At 41.5% G+C, this 24,659-nt stretch overlaps 1 pseudogene across 1 annotated transcript; it reads right to left on the bottom strand.

Annotated features, from left to right (window-relative positions):
* Positions 1-13,069: 13,069 nt before the first annotated feature.
* On the bottom strand, positions 13,070-17,806 carry LOC109939254 (uncharacterized; annotated as a pseudogene). Its single transcript, NR_147023.1, has 9 exons — positions 17,199-17,806; positions 16,917-17,110; positions 16,475-16,732; positions 16,314-16,382; positions 16,080-16,226; positions 15,428-15,598; positions 15,101-15,315; positions 13,808-14,615; positions 13,070-13,266 (listed from the first exon to the last, which is right to left on the bottom strand). The product of NR_147023.1 is annotated as an uncharacterized protein (transcript).
* Between the last annotated feature and the right edge of the window lie 6,853 nt (positions 17,807-24,659).

The following is a 24,659-nucleotide window of genomic DNA, read 5'->3' as shown; positions in this document are numbered from 1 at the left end:
TTTATTTTTCGGTGTAAGTTCTGCATTCCCTAAGGAACGTCTTTTGAACTTCTTCGCCTTCTATTTCGGCGGTATTCGCGTTGACTTTTCGCGCTTCTCCTTATATTTTGGCGGTATCAGCGTTGACTTTTCGCTGTAAGCTCTGCATTCCCTTAGGAACGACTTTTGAGCAGAAAACTTACGCAGCGCTCCCTTAGGAATGGCTTTTTGTAGCTTCGTAGTGCTCTACATCCCCTTAGGGACGACTTTCGAGCTTCTCCCTGTTTTTTCCTTTTTCCCTACACTCGATGGTGCATGCTCAATTTTTACATTTACATATTTGGGGGATTTTGCTCTCATAGAGCTGAATAAGAAAAAGAGAAATTACATGCTATGGCCCCATTAAAAACCTTTCTCCCCCTTTGGAAAGGAAAAGGGTGCCATAGGAAAAATAAAAAGATTACATCAAGCTAGACATAATATCGCCGAAGCTCATCCGCATTCCAAGATCTAGGAATGTCGTTGTCGTCCATATCCTTCAATCTATAAGAACCGGGTCTTGACGAAGATACTACCAGAAAAGGTCCTTCCCACTTCAGCTGTAGCTTGTCTACTGTAACTGGGTTGGCCACTCTCCGAAGTACCAAATGCCCTGGCTTAATGTTCTTTAGCCGAACTTTTCTGTCACGCCATTTTTTTGTTTCGGCTTGATATTTATTGATATTCTCCACAGCCTGAAGCCTGATCCCTTCTATAGCATCTTTTGCCACAGAATAATTAGCTTCGTCCTCTGCCGAAGCCACTGTTCTTATTGATCCTGCCTTAGCTTCTTCTGGGGTTATTGCTTCGTCACCAAACAATAGTTTGAATGGTGTAAAACCTGTTGACCTTGATATTGTTGTGTTGTGGCTCCACACCACTTTGATCAATTCATCTGGCCACTTTCCTCTGGGCTGATTGAAGATTAACTTCATTATTCCCGTCATTATAATGCCATTAGCTCTTTCAACAAGTCCATTTGACTCCGGATGTCTGACTGATGCAAAATGAATCTTCGTGCCAATTTGTTCACAGAATTCCTTGAAAACTTCAGCATCGAACTATGTTCCGTTGTCTACAGTAATAGCCTTCGGCACTCCGAAGCGACAAACAATGTTTTGCCAGAAGAATTTCTAGACGGTGACCGAAGTTATTGTGGCTAAAGGCTTCGCCTCAATCCACTTGGAAAAATACTCTACCGCCACCACAACATATTTTAGACTTCCTTGTGCTGGTGGAAGTGGGCCTAGCAATTCGAGGCCCCACCTTTGCAATGGCCAAGTGGGCTGTATTAACTGAGTGAGAGATGAAGGTTGATTCTGGTCTCTTGCACATTTTTGACAGCCTTCACATTTTTGGACTAATTCTGCTGCATCCGAAGCTGCCTTCGGCCAGTAAAATCCTTGTCGAAAAACTTTTCCCAACAAGGGCCTAGATCCAATGTGAGATCCACACAGACCTGCATGTATCTCTTTCATTAATTCCATACCTTTAGTTCTTGATAAACACTTGAAGAGTGGTGAACAAACTCCATGTTTATACAATTCCCCTTCTATTATCACATATGGTCTTGTTCTTGCCTCCATTCTCTTGTTATAAGCTTCATCACATGAAAGACAATTGCCTTGGAGGAAAGATATTATTTCAGTTCTCCAATCTTCACTGTGTACTGGAGAAATAGTAAGCACTGCTCTTTCCATGAGCTCAACCGAAGGTGCTTTTATTGTTTCAAAAAATACTTCCGAGGGTAGGGGGAGCCCCTGAGCCGCTGATTTGGCTAGCAAATCTACATGCTCATTTTCACCTCTTGGAATATTCTTGACAGAAAAACCTTTGAAGGAAGCTTCCAACCTTCGAATTGTATCCAGATATCTTTCAAGCTTTGGATCTCGTGCCTTGCTACTTTTGTCCACGTTGCCAGCAATAACTTGAGAATCAGTCTTTAGGATGGCCCTTCTTATTCCCATTGCCCTTAGTTTCCGAAGCCCCAATAGAAGTGCTTCGTACTCAGCAATATTATTTGTGCAACTGAAATCCAGTTTGACTGCATAACATGTTTTTCTTTTGAAGGTGCCACTAGGACCGCAGCTGCTCCTGCACTGAAGGATCCCCAAGAACCATCGCAAAACACTGTCCAAGCTTCGACATCTTTGCTTGTCCTCTCTTCATGAGCCCCTGGCGTCTAATCAGCGATGAAATCTGCTAGCGCTTGGGATTGAATTGAAGATCTGTGCACGTAGTCAATAGTGAATTCATTAAGCTCTGCGGCCCACTTTCCAATCCTTCCAGTAGCTTCTCTATTCCTCATGATATCCTTCAGGGGCTGTGATGAAGGAACAATTATGTGATATGCTTGAAAATAATGCCGAAGCTTCCTGGACGCCATTAACACAGCATACAACATCTTCTCCAATTCTGTATAGTTTTTCTTTGATAAACTCAAAACTTCGAAGACAAAGTATATTGGGACTTGTTTTTTAGCTTGTCCTTCAAGCTTCTCTTGTACAAGCGTCGCACTCACTGCAGAGTGCGAAGCTGCCACATACAATAGCAATGGAGCCCCTAGCACAGGTGGAGTTAATGTTGTTAAATCAATCAGGTATTGCTTCAGCTCTTCGAAAGCTTTCTGTTGAGTTGGGCCCCATTGAAAAACTTCAGCTGACTTTAGTACTTCAAAGAATGGTAAATTTCTTTTTGCTGATCTAGATATAAATCGATTCAAAGATGCCAGTCTTCCTGTCAGTCGTTGGGCCCCCTTCTTTGTGCTTGGCGGCTCCATTTGAAGGATAGCTTCGATCTTGCTTGGGTTGGCTTCGATCCCCTTCGTTGAAACTAGACAGCCAAGGAACTTGCCCTTCTTCACTCCGAAGACACATTTTTCTGGAATTAATTTCAGGCCAGCTTGCCTAAAATTAGCGAATGTTTCCTGCAAATCAGTAATGTGGTTTTCTTGCTTCGTGCTCTTCACTATGATATCATCAACATATGTTAGTACATTTCTGCTTATCTGAGAATGAAGAACCTTGGTTGTCATCCTGCTGAAGCTTCCTCCAGCATTCTTGAGCCCCTCAGGCATCCGAAGATAACAATATGTACCACTGGGGGTTATGAAGCTGGTCTTTGGCTCATCTTCCTTCTTCATCCAGATTTGGTGGTAGCCTAAATAACAATCTAGTAGACTCATGAGCTCTGACGAAGCTGCTGCATCTACTAGAGAATATATTCTTGGTAATGGAAACTCATCCTTTGGACAAGCCTTGTTCAGATCAGTAAAATCAATGCACATTCTCCATTTACCATTGCCCTTCTTCACCATAACAGTGTTGGCTAGCCATTCTAGGTATTTTACTTCTTTGATGACACCAGCACTGAGAAGTCTTTTTACTTCGTTCCGAGCACCTTTGGCTTTATCGTCAGACATTTTCCGAAGCTTTTGCTTCCTGGATCTGAAGGATGGATCGACATTGAGTGAATGCTCAATGACGTCCCTGTTGACACCACAGAGATCGTTGGCTAACCATGCAAAAACATCTTTGTTGTTAAATAAAAACCTTATCAAGGTTTTCTCCTGCTCTTCAGATAATTGGGACCCCAGCAATACCTTCTGCTCTGCTATGTCTTCACATAGAAGCATGGGCTTCGGTTGATCAGCCGAAGCAGCCTTCTCTCTTCTGTACTTATACTGTTCACAAGCTTCGGCTCCATCTATATTGTGGATTGCTTTTGAGTCTGTCCAATTTCCTTCAACCTTTCTGGCAGCTTCCTGACTTCCATGAATAGCAATAGGCCCTTGATCCAAAGGTATCTTGATGCATAGATATACTGGATGAAGAATTGCTTCGAATGCATTGAGTGTTCCACGACCAATGATTGCATTGTAGGGGTATTCCATGTCAACAATATCAAACACAACTTGTTCAGTTCTTGTATTGTGGACAAATCCGAAGGTCACTCGCATTGTGATCTTGCCAAGTGCTACAATCTGCCTTCCTCCGAAACCACAAAGAGGGTGTGTAGCATCATGGTTTTTATCCTCTGGCTCTTGCATCTGTCTGAAGGCCTTAGCAAATATGATATCCGCTGCACTGCCTGTATCAACCAGAATATTGTGGACTAGAAATCCCTTGATGACACAAGATATGACCATAGCATCATTGTGAGGGTAATCCTTGAGCTGAAGGTCCTCTTGGGAGAAGGTAATTGGGATGTGGGACCATTTTGACTTGATGAAGGGTCCCTGCACCCCAACATGTTGTACCCTTCTCTGGGCCTCCTTCTTCTGCTTCTTATTGGCCGGCTCTGAGCATGAACTGCCTGTTATCGGGAGCACCAGCTTCGTAGCTGAAGCAGCTTCAGCTTGATTGTTGAACGAAGCCATCAGCTCAAAAAGTGGAAGTGAGTTCACCGGAGGTGGGCGCCAATGTTGGGGACTTGTTCTCAAATGCTAAGAGTCAAGAACAAGGCAACACAGAATATTAAATGTTAATGTCCTTCGTCCTTCGAAGCATTATTCCCCTTAGGACATAACGATCTTCGGACGAAGGTCATGAAGGTCATACCTTCGTGATCAAAGTTATAAGATAATGAAAGATGAAATATATGAAACATGAAACATGAAAGATAATATAAGCAAGCACATAATATCATCCATATATTTCATCATACGAATTTGAATATTAAAATACAATATTTAACTACATTTATACCTTCGGTTTGACAGAAGGCAAGAATCCAAGTATTGCGTGCGAGCGATTACAAGATAGCGTGAATAGTACGGGGGTACTGTTCACCTATTTATAGGCACGGGACGCAGCCCGTGAGATATTACATTCATGCCCTTTACAAAAGATTATGATTATGACACAGACTCTCATGTATCAATCGGTCATTTCATCTTTAAGTCGGTGCAATTCTTCGTCTTGAGATATGCCACTATGCCGAAGCTTTATGGATGATAGCTTCGGCACTGCTTTTGAAAGGATCTGCCGAAGGTGTCTCTTCTTACAGGATCTTCGGCGACGAAGCATACCCCCAACATGTATGTCAAGCAGGGAAGCAGGTTGGAGTTCATCATCCACACAAGAACATCATGACGACCAATAGGCCGCTTGAGCTACTCCACATGGATCTATTCGTCCCGATTGCTTACATAAGCATCGACGGGAGTAAATATTGTCTTGTAATTGTGGATGAATATTCTTGCTTCACTTGGGTGTTCTTTTTGCAGGAAAAATCACAAACCCAAGAAACCTTAAAGAAATTCTTGTGTCACACCCGGGTTTTAGGGGTCCAAAACCCGGGCACGAACTTCACCAAGTGTGCTAGTATCAAGTCTCACACATATGATGACTCATGTTACAGAAACGAATGTCACATCATTAATATATATAACGGAGTTCTGTACAAAGTAGTTAAATAATTACATCATACGAAGACAACGATCCAGCAACACAAAGTTGACTGGGAGATGACGGCCTAAACCACTCACGAACTCATCACTGCATCCTTCATGCGCCTCATCCTGTGGTACCTGTTCTTGACTTGGGGGATGTGAGTGCAACAAGGGTGAGCTCACATACGTTCATCGCTCAACAAGTTGTGGGGAATAATTTGCATGAACTCACCAAAGGTGGGAGCTCATGTGAAGTGTAAGGCTTACCAAAGGAGATGGTTAAATTTGAGCATTGCTTTTAGAGTTGGTCAAAAATTTATTAGCAGTTACTAAGTAAAAGTAGATACCAACCCAAATAAATAAGAGATCAAGATTAATAATAACACCCACAATGCAATACATATGACAAATTAAGTTTAGTTCCATAAATTACTCATGTGAGGGTCCGAGCTGCTCATGACCATGAGCACGACTGATATACCAGTTTTACACTCTACAGAGGTTGCACATCTTTACTCATAAGTCATGTTACCCATTTGCCAAGGGATCACGACTTCTCATTCATCTCTACCGAGGAGACGAGGCAGGGTACCACTATGAGGCCTTTACAAAGTTCTACTAGCTTCTGAAAACCCGCTACGGTTTCTGAGAAGGGCAATATAGGAATCCCACGCCCGAAAAGACATCACAGCATAATCGACCCGAGAACCTCCCTATATGTAGCTCCTCTACCGCCCTTGCCCCTTTCAGGTAAGGTAGTCTTCCACTAGCTTTCCTAATTAGTCAGCAATGGTGTCCCATACCACCCTTGTGGTAGCACTGTTTTCCCGGGTGGTCGCTCTATGTTCCAATTAACACAATGATCTTCTCATGAACAATAATTAAAACAACAGTATAACTAGAACATGATCATAATATAACATTAATTTCCCAAAACTAGGTGGAGCAATAGCAAAACTACCCAATAGTGCTTCTGTTTGCAAGGTAAGGGATAAACAATGCTAGGGAAACCTATTGGGTCCCATAAAATTAACCTGAGCATGTCACATTGATTAACAGGAACATTATTAGGTAAAAAAAGTGATCAAGGACACAACTTGCCTGGGACTCGAGATTCTAGGTACCAAGTTAGTCTTCAGATTCCCGTGACATCACCGCTACTCGTAGCAAAACATACAAATAAACAAAGAGTACATAAAAATAACAATACAACAATCATGAGAACAAATGGCGTAAGAATCTTCTATGTGATGCTACGAGATTGTAGGTTCGAGAAGTATTAAAATCAGGGTTATGGTTCAAAAGATATAGTTTTCTAAAGTTTAAGGTGTTTAAACACTAACACTATATTATATGTTGATTAATAAAAATCAAGTGAGAAAAGATATTAAAGAAATAACTAATTTAAGTTATATCTTAATTGGAAATCATATTTTAGTCAGATTATAATTATTGACGGATTAACTTTGATTAGAAGGATTAATCTATTAGACATAGGTTAAATGCATATTTATTTTTACAAACATATTATCTGATAAAATATCGTTACAAAAGCTTATGCAATATTATTACAAAGTTAATGCAACTAGAACAGACTAAATCGGAGTTAAAATGAACAAAATATGAATTAAACAAGTTTTAGGGATATTTTAAGTATAAATTTTATATTAAGATTACTTCTAGGGGCGTTTCTTCAAATTTCTAGGGACTGGTTTGCAATTTCGAAACCTAACCCGAGGGTCCCATTACTGAGCACAGGACAACATGTTAGTTTGTGAAAAGCATAGGGTCTCATATGTCAAAGTGCATGGCGAAGGGGTATTGGATGATTCTGGTCGTCCAGATCAGATCCCACGACCAGGTTAGAATTGCCCTTAATGCGAATCGGTATTCAAAGGTAGCCATCGGATCGAGATCCGTCGCCTAGTGTTTTAAATAACCGAGACCCAGTTTTGACCGTCCATCACCCAATCACCGGCTTTGATTACACAGACGAGGGACGCGCTTCTGATTTAATTGTGACCGCCCAACAAGCAATCAACGGACCAGATTTAAAGTGCCCGGAGCTAACCTCGATCACGTGCTTTTCGATCAACGGTTCTGATCGACTTCGGCTGGACACCTATGACAAGCTAATCCCTGCCGTTCACCACGATCCAACGGTGGATCCATGTCCCTCCGTGATCGGATTTAACGGTCAGATCTCCCTCTCCCTCACACACACACCCCCAGCCGAAAGCAGGAAGAGACGCCAGCGCCGCAACGGCGCCATGGCTAGAACGGCAGCCCGCCCGCCCGGGAACTCAATTTCCTAATAAAAATAATGTTATACCGAATTGGGGACATGGGGAAGCTGCGGAAAAGGCTCTCACCGGAATTCACAGGGAAATTCTTGACGGCCACGGCGCGCTGGGGATTGTCGATGAAGTTAAGCAACAACGAGCAATTCTCGCGACTCCAGCGATCCCCGGTGTCGGCAACTCCTTTGCCCAAGTACTAGGGTCCCTAGTGATCCCGCTGGTGCCATCCGTCAAGGACATACGGCCCAGGGAGCAGATCGCAATGACGGCGGGCTGTCCCCTGTCCTTTCTATTTCTCAGACATGGTGACGCACAATTGGGCACAGGGGTCACGGCTCGACCCATATATGCGTCGAGGGAGGGCGAGTCCGAGCCGAGAAGGTCGGTTGCGAGATCCATGAGTTGTTGCAACAGAACCCCGAGGAAGCGGGGAGGCAGCTATGGTGTGGCGCGTGCGAGATTATGAAGAGAAGAAGGGACTGACCACAGGGGCCCACAAATAAGTGAACTAGGGAGTTAACTGACATACCGGCCCTGCGGATAGTGACCGAGCGCACGCGGTGGGAGGGAGTTGCAGAAGTGGGCTGCGCAGTGGGAAACCGGGATCGAGCCGCGGAGATTAGTGGGCCTGCGTGGGGGACTAGGGTCCACATATGAAGGGGGGAGTGGACCCATGCGGGTATATCAGCCCAGGAGGCCTAGATAAGGTTCTTTTCTATTTTTATTTATTTTCTGTTTTATTTTCTATTCTCCTTTTAATTTCAAGTTCAAACTCATAATTCAAATGGGAATTTGAAGTTTCAGTTTTAAGATGCAACAATCAAAATATCCAGTATGAGGTACATGTCATGTTTATTTTATATGTTTAGGCAAATCCTTAATTTATGGAACACACATTATTAGGAAATACTATTTTGGATGTATGATTAAATTAAAGGTTCGTCCAAACCTCAATATTCATTGCTTACTTAATTTAGGAGATATAAAATCTCCACCATGATTTATTTAACTTTTTCTAAGTTTTGAATAGCAAGTTATTATTAAATCATTTAGAGAGATATACTTTATAAAGGAAGGAAATCATTATTAGAAGACATTTTAATTCAATTCATTTGGAGAAACCTTTATAAATCACAAAATAGAATTTTGGGTGTTACAAATTCTACCGCCTTAAAAATAATCTCGTCCTCAAGATTTGTACGAAAGGGGATGCAACTTGTTTGGTTTGTAGTCTATGTTTCAGTTTCTAATTGGTTTTAATACCAAAAGATATTTTTTAGTCTATATCATAAATTATCAGGTGATTAGGACAGCATGGGTATATATAGGAATAGCCACTTTATTATGTAGGATAAAAGATGTCTTTAAAGCATAGATAGGTTTGGGTAAGAAAGAATAGGGTAAGGAAAGACTCCATCCAAGATTGTGGATCTAGCTCCCTTTGGGGGTCTGGCTTGACTCCTATTCTTCCTTAACGAGGTTGATATTTTCCTTCTCGAGCTTTGGTGTCTTCATCCGGGTTAGGGACTAGAGGTTAAGATAGATTTGTAAGTAACACTTTAGTGGATAGAGCAGCTAGTTTAGTAGGTGGCTATGAGTTAAATGAGATTAGTGAGATTCTGGTTTGGTTGTTTGCTTCTAGATTGGTTGGATAGGTTATGTAACCTATTATGTTGCTCAAGTTGTTGTTCATGGTCGAGTTGGTCTAAGGCACTAGTTTAGGTTTAAGTGCATTAGGGGAGAACAAGGTTCATAGGAGTAGGATCCAGTTTATTTCACTAGTGTGAACTTGTTAAGTGACTCACATTAGATTGGATAAGATCTAGATTAGTTTGGCATGACTAGATTAGACCAAATAGGATCTAATTAATTTGTACTAGATAATGGTTGTTTCACTAGGAGAGAATAAGCAAAGTGGTTAGGATAAGATAAGATAGAATCTATAAAGCTAGATAAATTCTAACGGGGGATAATCTAAGTTAACTTAGTTATCTTATATAAAATGGACGTGAAAAGTGCCTTCCTCAATGGTCTTATCAAGGAAGAGATGTATGTTGAGCAACCTCCCGACTTTGAAGACAATGAGTATCCTACACATGTTTATAAGCTCTCAAAGGCGCTTTATGGGCTCAAACAAGCCCCAAGAGCATGGTATGAATGCCTAAGAGACTTTCTTATCACTAATGGTTTTAAAATCAGAAAAACTGACCCTACTCTCTTCACTAAAACAATTGACAAAGACTTGTTTATTGTTGACATGGATTTTGGCCTCATCAAAATATATGCTATGTGGGCTAAATAACTTTGATTCATGTGACCACTAAATTTTGATTCATATGAAATAAGCAAATGTTCTATAAATAATATATGAATATTTAAAGTAGCCATGGCTTCTAATCTCCTTGTGCTCTAAAAGTTTAGCACTTCAAAATATTGAAATATGTATGGAATAAAAAATATACCAATGTAAATATATGGCCAATAAACATTCCCCATAGAATATGACATATATAGCGCCGGCTAAATACAAATTTATTTAGCTAGATAAACAAATGGCGGGAAATATGACATGCAAATGACCGTTCGTCGTAAGTGTAAATAGAGCCAATAAAAATTTCAACTTACTTTTATATACATATATAGTTAAATACTGCAAAGTAGTCTTCTCTAAAATAATAATAACAATAATATATAATATATTAAAATAAATAAAATGAAAGAAAAAAAAGAGAAAGAGAAAAAGAAAAAGAAAGAAGAGGAAATAAGATACGTGCGGCCAAAGAAAACAGAAATAAAACAAAAATACATAAAAAAGAAACAAAAAAGAAACGAAAAGAAAGAAGAAGCAAATTAGAGCACGGTTCAGTTGGCTCACAGTCAACGCACGTCAGGCGGCTTGCACCCATTTTCACGCGTATGATCCGTCATGTCTCATGTACGTGAATGAGCAGTTGTCATTTTGCACAATCCTCCACCCCGCATGCACACCAGATAAAATTTAAATTTATATATTTCCTTCTTCCGCTCGAGTCACGAAGACACGACCACGATTTGACTGCACGTCTCCGCGCACGCCGCACGCCAACTGCACTGCACGGCCACGATGTCTGCAGCGCGTCTGCGCCTATAAATAAGAGGTCACCGTCAGGCTACAGGGGGTAGACAAAAAAAGGACCACCAGGCTGCTGAGATCAGGAATCGACGTCAGGCTGATAGACTAGTCTGCTGCTCACATCGTTTCCGCTCAGGCTGCTGCGTTCTCCCGCTACAAAAAAAAGGGCACCGTCACATCGCGAGAAGAGCTCCATCAACCTGCTGTAGCGTTTCATCAACAACAAATTCTTCAGCAATCACCTCTCTCTAAGGCATACCTTAGAGAGAAACTGGTTCCAAAGACCTCAAGAGCATACCCTTGAGGAAGATCACGTCACCGGATTATACACAATCGCAAGGGCATACCCTTGAGAGAGATCATACTGCAAGGGCATATACGCCGTTGTGGCCTAACGGAAAGGTCTACTGCAAGGTAAGAAAAGCCCCTTATATCGCTGCACTGTTCCTTGTCTTCTTTACCGTCGAGTTTGATAACCTCCACGCGCATACACGACCTCATATATTGGAAGAGTTATGTTCTTCCATTCATGTTGTTGAAGTCGGCATCATGATAAATACAATTGTAATCCGCGCATATGTATAAAACGATGAGTTAAACGGTGGAAGTTGAAATTCTGTGTCATGGGGTGTCAAATAAAAAAAATCAAGTTTCTCTGATTTGATACGGAAGCAGGCCATCGTCGCCCATTTCCCTGCGAGAAAATAAAAAATGTTGTTTGGCACCATACATACATACACCCAAATTAAATTATTCTGGTCGGCATATATATGCAATAGCTCAAAATGCATGCATGCCCAAACTATTAAATTAAGATCGTATTCTGAATTATTAATACTTAACGTCACATTATGGTCTAAATGAACAAATTGAGCAAATAACTTGATTACAAATGAAAGGGCAAACTCTACCCAAAAGTTGTGACGGGCAGGCTATATGAAATCTACACACACTAGTTATACATGGCAATATGACTATAAAAAGTTAACTGGTGCCACAGAATGCTCATCAAACAGAGGCTGCACATATGCATCATTATTGTCGTCCAAATATTTATGGCATAAAGATAAAAAAATAGACAAACCCCTCGTTTATGCATAGGCTATTCCTAAATTCCAAAGTGTATTATAAGCATATAAAACAGTTGTGCTAATAGTAAAAATGAATATAAAAGAAACTATCACACAGACTATATTCCTACATGATAGTTGTGCTGGTAGTAAAATTGAATATATAAAAGGAACAAACCTCTGTTAGGGTTATGCATTAGGAAATAAATCCTCCTACCAGAATACTAGTCATGAAAATCCCCATGCGTGAATAGTATATTTTAATGAGCTAAATTATATGTCAAATGAAAATAGATATTCCATATGTTGAAAGTAAAGATTCTATATATGTTCATGCTGCAAATGTGCAATTAAATGTATAAACTATCTACTTAAAATATGTTACAATGCACACATAAATATGTTAGTGGTAAAATAAATTAAAAGTAATCAGTGTATAATCCAAAAATATTCACGGATTTCATACATAACTGAACACTATATTGTGTTCAAATTGAAATAAATATGACATCACTGCAGAAGCGTCGACCAACATGGAGTCAAAGCTGAAGACCTATCTTCTTTTATTATCACTACAAGAAACTGGTTAAAGAACGTGGGTGACAAACCGTCGAACTTAATGTAATAAGCCGTCGAACTTACCGTAAGAACGTGGGTGTACCGACGAATATAGCCGATGGCGATTTTTGGACGAACTTAGAGAAGTAAGTTCGACGGCTCCCACGTTCTTAACTTTAAAAACGTGGGTACCGTCGACCTTAACATTAAGAACATGGGTACCGTCGAACTTAACATTAAGAACGTGTGTTTTTATGTTCAACGGAGACCATCGAATTTAGAGAAGTAAGTTCGATGGTACCCACGTTCTTACTGTTAAGTTCGATGGGGACGCGTGGCCGTCGAACTTATGTGGTCTACGTGGGTCTGCGTGGGCTGCACATTAAGTTCGACGGTACCCACGTTCTTAACATTAAGAACGTGGGTACCCACGTTCTTAACCCTTTTCCAGAAAAAAGAGAAAAATTACAGAAATGAAAAAATAGACAAACATAAAATCACATGCAACACAGAATATCACATACAATACAAATTTCAAACACATGGATATATATTCATATCACAAATTCACACAAGTCCAAATACATAAGTTCACAAATTCACATAAGTTCAAATACATAATTTCACAAATTCACATAAATTCACATCCATAGTTCACATTTTTAGTTCACAAGTTCAAACACACAAGTTCAAACATTAGCTCCATCGCTCTCGATCAGGACATCGGATTGTTGTTCGTAGCTCCACCACTATAATTGAGACATCTGTCCGCAAAGTCATCGTGAGGGGAGGAGTCACTTGATGAGAGTTAGAATCCTACAAAATAAACCAAAATGGTTCACGAAGGTGATAACTCCTGCAGTTCTGATAACAACAAATTTATAGTTGTGTAGTGTCAATGAATATCCATTCTCATCGTTATATGCAATATGAAGCACATCATAAACTTGAAAACAAAAAGATCTTTTCAACGAAAAACACAGTAAATCAGGGAAGGGAGGGGTATGCTTCATTAAGACATAACCTACAAAGCACAATGCATTACAAATCCCTCAGAATAGCTAGATAGAACTGTACATATATTTACAAATTCTATCTGTTCGTACATGAGCTACATTCAAGGCAAAGAATTTGAAAACTAAACAAGATCAACATGCTTTTTTATTTGCAAGAGAAAAAGATACTAGAAGTCAAGCAAAATTAAAAACTCAATCCTAAGAAGCATGTTGATTGTATTCCCTTTGATGAATTCCAATATTAGTACATATTTTATCTTGACCACTTCAATAACTATTGACAGCAGCACCAAATAAAATCCATTCTACTTCTGATCCAGGAGGAGCAGAGAGAATCTTACCTACAATCCGGACCAAGATTCGTCACCATAAGATTAGTTGTGGGGCGCTTGCCATGGCCTCCATAACTACCACGAGGACTTGGGCTGCAAGTTCTTCTCTTGTGACCTCTTGGCGGCGATGGACTGTCATCATCACTTCTTCCCATGTTGTTCTAAGAAGGCAAGAGAAATCAGTAAGATTCTTCAGAAATGGCACAATAGTAATTCCGTTCATCTAAATCATGCGCTTATATGTTAGACCGTCTTCAAAAGAAAGATCATCAAAATCACAATTAGTAATCAAAATCATGCACGTACTTATATATGCACTTAGTTGTCTACTCAAACAGACACCAACTCTTCTTTTAATTATTGTAAGTAGGCTACACTAAAAGAGAATTGGGCAACAGGCAAAATAGAAGACATATTTTTGTTATAAACCGGTTGCTTCTTTATCTATTTATGTATATGCAAGGAATCCATCTCCGACCTATATCTTAGAATCGTCTTACCAATAGAATAAATTTTAGAAATGGTGATTAAAACACACACAACATCCATCATGATCTTATCCAGTATTGCAATCCATGAACAAAGCAAGAAACAACTAGCTGTAGAACTATATGAACAAATAGAACTAATACTATCCTTTAAGAGTTTTGCAATTTGCATGTCTTGTTTGAGCAGATAATCATCACAGCCAAGAAAGCAAAGTTTTCCCATCTTTTCTTCTCACAGTTCTACCAACACGAATGTACCACCGTCTATCCCAACCTGGGGCAGGATAACAGTTTCAACACGTACACTGTATTTTCCTGTACCCGAAAATCTGCAGGTGAAAGCACACCAGATTAGCAAAGCTCATTTGTCTCTATATGAAAATACAATATTTTCCTGTGTTGCCTCTATAGGGATGTACGGTGTTAGCTAGTGAGTTAGTTTTGTTTAGCATTTAGCACTATAATAGAAAAAAAACTCGTTAGCACTAGGATCTCTTTCTGGATATTCCTAGTTTAACATATAGTCCCATTTCTGTAAGCAACAAATGTTTGTGCCATTGGCTTGGCCCACATTGTGAACTCCATTTTCTTCCTAAGGAAACCATACATAGTTCTACTACGAATTACCGGAAAAAATCTCCTAGGTGTTCTTGGAAGGTTGGAAGGGAAATAACACAATTAAAATTGTGATATGAACTTCTGTTTTTGTCATTTTGCCACAGAAAATATGATATACAAAACAAGGTAGCACTGCGGCAGTACTGCAATACCAAGTTACCAACTTATCACAGTTATCAGAACTGAGGCATATTACCTATCCACGAGGAGCAGAAAGCATATTTGCCAATGTATGCTGGGGTTGGTATGCAGCCATTGCAATCTCTGTATCTCTAGTTCCTTCCATGGATCTCTGGTTGATGTTAGCGGATCCAATTATCACATATTCATCATCCACAATCATGCCTTTCGAGTGCACATACACCATGAATCTCCTATTATTCCGAGCTTGGTCCTGATTGGATATCCAAGCTGCAGCATAATTGTATTTTTCTGGGGAAATCAGTACCTCCTTCAGTTTTGGGCATTTCTAAAGTGTACCGGAATCAGCAGCAGAAAACAGAACAATAGTATGCAGTCTAACCTGTGGGTTACTGGTTGAGAATGGTCCACTAGATGTGCAAGTAGTGTCCTCGGCTTCACGGTTACCAAGGCAGAAGAAATTCAGGTAATCCTGTGGCTCATATGTACCATCTAGTCCTACTTCTTTCATGGCCTTATAGATTATCTCATACATAATTTGCATTGTCATTTTCTACATTGTAAAAGGAAAGAAAAACGAGTTACATGAGATAAGTTACTATGCTGTTTCAAAAAGAGTATATGGAAAATGGCAATTTTGCAAAGCCCACTGTTGGCAACCGCAAACTTCCAATTTTCTCGCCACAGAGGGTGGCACACGACTAAAGGTTTATGGAAGAGATAATACACTGATCCTAAACAAGGTGAAAAAATCCTAATACAAGCCAAATTCTAACATAGACAAAAAATGGGTTCTAAGACCTAACCTGCCAATAAAGAATCTTTGCGTAAGAGTACCAGTAGGATTGCCCTCAGGCCACATTGGAACTACTATATAAGCTGAAAATCTCTCATTCGAATAAATCTTGTTTGCAATTTTCAGTGCTATCTCAGTGGGTATCAGATTATTAGCACCTGCAATGTACTGTACTTCACAGTCCTGAATTTTGGAAACTTCAGATGATCATAAGGGAGAAGTAGATTTTTATGCTCACCAACATCTCTATGTGAATCCCAGTTAAATGAAGAGCCAAGGAAGTACTGGTTCTCAATATAGATGAAATGTTGAGCACCTCGGATGGCATTCACATATGTTGTATGCACGCTCATATCAATCAGTACATTTTCCCACAAACAAGATTCTGTTAATCAAAGCAAAAGTTTGTATTAAGCACAAACAATGAAGCACTGCATATGTGGTCAACATAGGTATAGTCTAGTACATTTACCTTACTAGTGGCCTCCCGTGGATCTTTTGGAAAACCCTTGACAGAATTCGAATCAATTGATCGGAAAATCTGCTTTCAAGGTGAAATTTGCTCAGGGCTCGACCATGAATGTCAGAATTATTTATTTTGCAGTGATTTATGGAGCCCTTTGGTAGACTTACCTGCATGTCCCATCTCTCTGGATCATCGTCATTTGAATAGATTTCGTCGTCAATAGAAATAATATCAGGTATCTTGTTGATCCACAGCAGCGAATCATTATGCGACCTCGACAATTTTGACAGTTTCTTAGCGGCACTGCGCTTTGATGCCTTTAACCAGCGCTCCTCAAAGTTTTTCAGGACATCGTATGCTTCTGGACCGTCGATCTTGGAATGCAAGTCATGCCATGGCTCTCTTGGGCCGCGAGCATCTTCAACCTGAGAGTAAATTATCGGCACATGAGGATCTAACAAAATCGCGACAAGATTCCTGTCTCCTAATAAAGGAAAAACAAAATGGAACAAAGTTCCAGAACAACAAGGATGGAATTCTTTTGTGGCCATTGCATAAGGTTCTTAGTAAATTCAGTTTGATACGGTAAATGTGGAAAACTACGCTCACCGCAAAATTTGGGTGTAGTAGTCTTCCTTGTGAAATGTCTGAAGAGTTCGAAATAGAGTGTGCTTTGGTGTATCATATCGGCTTCCACATAGATCATGTCCTCCCACGAAAGCAACGATCTTCCTTCTATGATTCCCAGCATCAGCATCCAAGATCATTGTCTTCTGGTGATGAGTAAAGATAGTGCCTGTTTCCTAGAAACAATGGTTATTACAATCAGTGCATATTCCAGATGGCAGTGTGCTTATGTGGTTGTACCGACGTTCCTAATAAAAAACTCACCATTCAGGAAACTTGCTATCAGCCCGTGCTTCAACACGAAGCCACCACAATATGACCTTCTTCCCACAGTTGCCCAGTGGCTCAACAGAGGACGGATCATTCAACTGAGTAAGTGGGTTCTCAATCTCCTCGCCATTCTCGCCCACAGCATCAAGATCCTTCACCCAGTCAGGCTTGCCGTCAGCCTCCTTCCACAGCATCCTCGAGTTCAACACAAAACTAGCCCACTAGAAATCCCTGGGCAGAATAGGGGCTGCTTCACCAACAACTGTGGCCGTCTTCCTAGAGAAGGGCAATGAGTTGAACGTGTGCCATCCAATCAGATGCCCTGAGGACTTGCAAGCAGGGCCATGGACTGGAAGAGGCATATTCTGCTTGTCCTCCTCGCTGAGCAGCAGTTGGTCTGCCTTGCCAGTATGCGCAAGGATTCCGACGGAGTGAGTGGAGGAGGCCGGTGAGGTGGAGCGCCTGGAACGCGCGTGAGTAGGTCGGGGTGACGGCGAGCACCTGCCCCGGCTCCTTGACGCCGTACCAGCGGCGCTGTTCCTCCTGCACACGCTCCATGATCCGTTGCGCCCGCATCACCTCGATGGGGTCCGGGTGTGGCCACGGCCGGATCCGAATCCCGTGCCTCCCCACCACGACGTGATTTTGTGGGTTCCTGGACGCCGCCCCCTTGTCGGCCGCATCACCTGCCTTAACGGTGGGGCAGCGGGGCGGTGGCGGGGCCACAGGGTGGCGAGGGCGGGCCGCGCTGGGTGGCGGCGCGCCAGCCGGCGCGCAGTGGGGTGGGCGCGGGGTGGCGGCGGGCGCGCGGCTGGCAGCTAGCCACGGGCGCGTGCGGTAGACAGAGGGAAAGAAGAGAGACGCGCGGGGTGAGAGATTTAGGTTTTTGGGTTAAGTTCGACGGTATCTACGTAGCCCACGAATTTAAGTTAAGAATGTAGGTACCCACGTTCCTAATACGATAAGTTCGACGGTTTTACCACGAGCCCACGAATTTAATTTAAGAACGTGGGTACCCATGTTCTTAACTTAACCCACGAACATAACTCAATTAAGAACGTCGGTACCCACGTTCTTAAATTAACTCATGAACATTTATTAGTTTCTTGTAGTGTATATATAGTCATGTAATAGGAATCCATATGTTGTACTTTTTTATTTTTATGTTGGAACTCTTAATCAGGGGTTTTCTCTACGGAGATGTAATTAACATAATTTTTATGTAAATATAAGAATTATGGAAGTATGGACCTGCAATACCTGTATTATTTACTCTATTATATCTAAATTAAAACTTGTCTCTGTTGACGTGGAGATGGCGCTTTTTGCCGTCCGTTTTCCTGACATCAGATTCTGGCACGCCCAGTGGGACCTACTTTTCCCCTCATCTTCGAGTTCCAATATGATCACATAAAATAGCTTCGATATGCTATTATTTTTCAAATATGTGGATAAAAAAATTCCCCACATATATTTCAAAATGAAACTTATATATGGTCTTCTAAATGAAGGTATGGCTGGACGCGTTCAAGACTTCATCACGCTCCGCATCGGTTCGCTTTGGCTGGATGTGCCACTGGGACCTCTCCATGCTAGCGATAGTGCTGGCTCCCTGCGTACCACAGCTGCATCACCAGCCATGATTGGGCTTGAGCAGGAGGTCAACTCCAAACCTCATGATGGTTTCATTCCAGTTGTGTCTAAAGCTGCAAAGCGAAGGGCAAGGAGGATGGCTGCGAGGTCAAGAGCATCAGCCTCCCAAGAACACCCTAACAAGGTGCACAAGGTTGCGTCCTCCAGCTCAGGTCCTCCTGGTTTCTCCAAGCCGAAGGCCAATAAATCTGTTGACCACAAGGTAGAAGCAAAGTTTCGTCAAACTACCCTTGGGGAGTGGCCTATCTGCATCAAGCAAGCACCTCCAACCAAGTTTGTACAGTCAAGGGCTTCCTCTACATCAACTCCAAAAGAGACAACTCCTACTTTGACACCTCCCAATATGCTGGGGGTGTGGTCATCAAAACTTGTTCCAAGCATACTTGGGGCACCACCAACCAAAACAGTGACAACAACAAATCCAATTAGTCCAAATGAAGAGGTGGTATTGGTAGATCAACATCAACATCCACAACCCTGTAATAAGGGAAAGGCCGCCATGGTGGAAAAGGAGGTTCTTCAACCGTCCATGGACAAAGGGAAAGAAGTGGTGATGGAATATAATACATCATCCTCTAAAAATGAGTCACATACTAGACCTCAGCTACGAGTTGAGGCTCCTGAGTTCATCCCATCTCCGGTCTATAATCCCGGTTTGGTTGAACATGGACGTGTGCTTAGGTGGCAAGGAATTGGTCTCACCAATGATGACATCAGGAAAGGTCATGTCGACCCAACTGCAACCCTTTCTGATCCCATATCATCAGAAATTATGGTTTCAAAACCTTCTGTGCAAGGTTCCATATCACCAAAAAGGCACCGCCGCCACCGTCGAAATAATCGTCGTACGTGAGCTAACCTCATTGTGGTCGACAGTGCTGTGTTGACAAATGCACATCGTTCATTCATTGTGGATATGATTTTAACTCAACACCAAGAAAGTTGTCGTATAATTCAAGATGCGGCAAGACGAGCCATGCAGGCTTCCTTGGAAAGAACCATATGTCAAGATTTGAATAAGTTACTCCCGGGGGTATCAATGTCTGGAGATGATATTAATGGTGAGATCATGCGGCGTGCTGAAGCATTTGCACAATGGCCAGAGTATCAAGAGTGGGTAAAGAGAAACCCACAACGCAAGAAGTATGTCAAACAAGCTGTTAATGTGCGCGCTAGTCGTGCTGCCAACAAACGAAGAGAGTTGGCACTTCCAGCTGACTCTGGCTAGTAGGGTGGGACGTACTAGTAACTTGACATCCAACCATGCTCGCCCTATTCAAGAAAGGTTGGTTGGACGGTCGAGAAGATCAACATCATCATGCGCTCCCTTCTCAACTCAAAAGAGAACCTCTTCTAATCCATTCGAAGTCCTTTCTGCCATGCCGGTAGGGATCACTGAAAAGTATAGCGATGCTAGTCAGTCTTCCTCTGCTTCAACTCATTTCAAAAGAAAGAAGCCTCGTAAGCAAATTCCTTCTGGTCATCGCCCGATAACTCGGAGTTTGTCAGGCTGTCGTTCAGATGATTCAAATGCCATAAGCAACGATGACTTGTGTTCCCCGCTAAATAATCAGGATGGGCCAAGCCGTGTGGAGCAAGTCCTTGCAGCAAATGATGGCCACTCAGTTGAGCAGCAAATGGCCCAACTTATGGCTACTCTTCAACAAAAGGAAGATGAATTGGTTGCTCTTCGTGAACAAATGGCTCGTGAACAAGTGGCTAACCACAGCCATAATAATGACAGGGATGCCTCTACCAGCCATAACCAACAACATTCTGAACCTGCACTCACTCTTGAGGCGATACAAAGAATGATTTCTGAGGGTGTGAGAGCACAATACATGCAAACATATTATTCCATGCGTCCAGGGTATGTGAAACCATATCCACCAGAAGTTGACATGGTACCCTTCCCAAACAACTATCGCCAACCACAGTTCAGTAAGTTCAATGGAACTGGATCTCCACATGAACATGTGGCTCATTTCTTAGCTGCTTGCCAAGACACCTCCCATAATGGTGCTCTCCTCCTTCGGCAATTCGTACAAACATTGTCAGGACCTGCTTTCACATGGTATAGTAAGTTAGCACCGGGCTCCATTAGAACATGGGAACAAATGCAAGATGCTTTCCTTGAGCGTTTCTATAGCACGCAAAGGACAGTAGGGATCACTAAGTTGACCCAGACTCTACAAAGGGCCAATGAAAGGGCAGCTGATTTTATCAATAGATGGAGGAACTTAAGCCTTCATTGTCCTCAGCCCATTACTGAACCAGAAGCGGTACGAATGTGCATGAACAACTTGAGCCCTGACATGGCCATATATTTGCAAGGGGTGCGTCCAATCACCTTCGAAGAGTTGGCATCAAAGGCAACAGATATAGAGAACTACATGCAACATATCTCTAGGCAGGCAGACCATACAATAAGCCTGTGATGGAAAGAAATGGACCACGAGATAAATTTCCTAGTAAACCAAAATAGATGCAGGCCATGGAGGCCACATTAGTCCCTAAAAAATTGCAAACTGGGGGCGCCATTGAAAGAAATCAACATAGAGGTGATGCATCAGCTCCTAGAAGGCCAACTTTGAGTGAGCGACAAAATCAAACATATTCCTTCCCTGTGGAAGAAGTAGATGATCTTTTTATAGGCTTAAGAGAGTTAGGCCTCATAGAACTCCCTAAGCCCAAAAGGCCAGAAGAGGCCTCTAAGTTCAAGGATCCAAATTTTTGCCACTATCATCGTATCTTGGGTCATACCCTTAAAGATTGCTTTGTGGTGAAAAACATCATACATAAGTTGATAGATGAAGGCACCATAAATGCTGACCTCCTCAAAAGTATGAAGAAAGGAAAGAAGGTGGCTACATCAAATGTCGCCACTTTTCGGAATGATTTGGTGAGTCATGCAACTTTAAATATGTCACCAAACTATGATCAATACATGTATGATCAATTAATGATGATACCAAACCCTGAGAATGTGAATGTGACTATGCCAGGATATCCAAAACAGCAAGTTGAGTCCAAGCATGAAAGCAAGGCTCTCCGCCGGTGGATCCACACCCCAAGAGGTGGAACCTCCACGTCACAAAGATCAAGAAAGCGTCGACAGCAATTCTCAAGACGACTTGCTCTACGACGAGTGATGGAAAAGGGTGAAGGCCCGTGCATCTCCTTAAATGTAGAGAAGCACGAGCACAACCCAATGGAGGAGTATGACACTTTCGTCATCGGAGTATTTGAGGATGATGATGAACCACTTTACTTCCCCAAGGAAGAAGTGCCAGAAGTTGATGAAATACAGCTTAGATCAGGCCGCCAACTGCCTAGTTTGTCTCAGCCACGAAATCCCCAAAATGAGAATGTAACTCCGAGAAGTGTGACTGGCCATGTATCAAATGTGTCGGTCAAGTATGATGTAGTTGCACACTTGAAGAAAATACCAGCTATGCTTTTTGTGTATGATGCCTTGTGTCTTTCTCCTGATTTGCGTAAAGCATTTGTTACTGCATTATCCTTTCCAGAAGATTATAGAGCCGAAGTTTCCCAAGTGGAAGCAGAATTAGCTCAAACTCAAAACATGACTTTTGCTAATAAAGATTTGTTATTGGGGAACAAGAAACATAATAGACCCCTTCTCATGCTTGGTGAGATTGATGACTTAGTCATTAACCGTATCATGATTGATGGTGGTTCAGCTATTAATTTGTTACCTCTGTGTACTCTTAAAAGAATAGGGTACTCCGCTGGTGATCTAAGCCAGTCTAACGTAATTATTCATGGTTTTAACCAGTCTGGCCAGGAAGCATTAGGAACAATTTCCCTTGTGCTAAAGTTAGAAAAGCTTGTGACATATGTGAATTTCCATGTGATTGATGCGGCTACCTCGTACAATGCATTGATCGGTCGTCCATGGTTGCATGAAAATAAGGTTGTTCCATCTACTCTCCATCAATGTATTAAATACAAAGATACCTCAGGGGACATAGTGCGAATTTTTGCGGACAAAAAGCCATTCACAGTGGCAGATACTTTCTATGCTGATGCCAAATTCTATTTTGAGCCAGTTGATAAGTTCTCAAAACCGAAAACAATATCATCATCAGTTCAAGACTTGCCTGATAGGGACACTGGGAAGTCTTTAGTAAATGAAAAGAGATATCAATACATACCAAGTGATCAAAGAAGAAAAGGAGAGCCAATATTTCGTGTTATAAATAAAGCACACAATTATAAAGGTACCACATTCCCAACACCTTTACCTCCTTTGGTACAATATAGAATAAATCAAGCGAAAATTGAGAAACACGATAAAAATTAGGTGGCTGCACAAGTCACATTATTGGATAGGGATGATGAAACTTTACCTATCGCCTTATATGATAATAGAGTGCTTTATATGATGCAACAGATGGACTATGATACATGTACTGGCCCTTCACTATGCGATGGCCGAGGGCAGCTTGCGCCATTTGAAAAGATGATGTCCCAAACTCAGCTTGATGCATTACATGAAGATCAAGCCTTAAAGGAAACAAAATATGGGTTTGGTTATGAGGTTCATATGACCTCTATCGAGCCAATTGATGCTACAACAGCATCTCCCCAAATGGAAGATGGAAACCAGCCAACTATTGATGAGTTGGAGGAAATTAATATTGGTACACCTGATGACCCTCGACCAATCTTTATTAGCGAACATTTGTCTATAAAGAGTAAGAAAGAGTATCATAAATTTCTTTCTGCTAACAGGGATGTGTTCGCTTGGTCATATGAAGAAATGCCAGGTTTGGACCCAATGGTTGTGGTTCATAAATTGGATGTAAATAAGGACACTTGTCCTATCAAACAAGGGCAAAGAAGATATCGACCGGAGCTCCTTCCACAAATTGAAGCTGAAGTTAATAAACTCATAGCTGCAAATTTCATTAGGGAAGTAAAATACCCTAAGTGGGTTTCTAGCATTGTGCCTGTGCAAAAGAAAAATGGGCAAATTCGTATATGTGTAGATTTTAGAGATTTGAATAAAGCGTGCCCAAAAGATGATTTTCCGATTCCAATTTCTGAGATCCTCATAGATGCCACCATTGGATATGAAATATTTTCTTTCATGGATGGTTTCTCAGGATATAACCAAATAAAAATGGCCCCAGAGGATGAGGAGTTAATGTCATTTCAAACACCCAAAGGCATATACTGTTATAAGGTGATGCCATTTGGATTGAAAAATGCGGGCGCTACATATCAAAGAGCCATGACTATCGTCCTCGAAGGTTTATTATATGATATCGTTGAGTGCTATATAGATGATATAGTTGTAAAATCTAAGCATGAGCAAGAGCATCAAGAACATTTAGCAATAGTATTTAAACGACTTAGGTAACATAAGTTGAAAATGAACCCCATGAAGTGCGCTTTTGGAGTTGCGTCGGGTAAATTCCTTGGCTTTATAGTCACAAAGCGTGGCATTGAGATTGACCCAACCAAAATAAAGGCAATCGTAAATATGCCGCAACCTAGAAATTTGCATGAATTAAAAAGCCTCCAAGGTCACTTGGCTTATATTAGGAGATTTATCTCAAATTTATCCGGGAGATGCAAACCTTTTTCCCGCCTGATGAAAAATGGGGTCCCATTTCAATGAGACCAAGCATGTTAAAATGCGTTCGAGGATATTAAACAATATTTAACAAATCCTCATGTCCTGTGCGCCCCAATCGAAGGGCAACCATTGATCTTATACACAGCGGCCATGCCTACCTCATTAGGTGCCCTTTTAGCACAAAACAATGACAC

This window comes from Zea mays, chromosome 5 (assembly GCF_902167145.1).
Source record: "Zea mays cultivar B73 chromosome 5, Zm-B73-REFERENCE-NAM-5.0, whole genome shotgun sequence".
Taxonomy (NCBI): domain Eukaryota; kingdom Viridiplantae; phylum Streptophyta; class Magnoliopsida; order Poales; family Poaceae; genus Zea; species Zea mays.
Note: the sequence above shows the minus strand (reverse complement) of the source record. Positions and strands in the feature narration are given on the sequence as shown.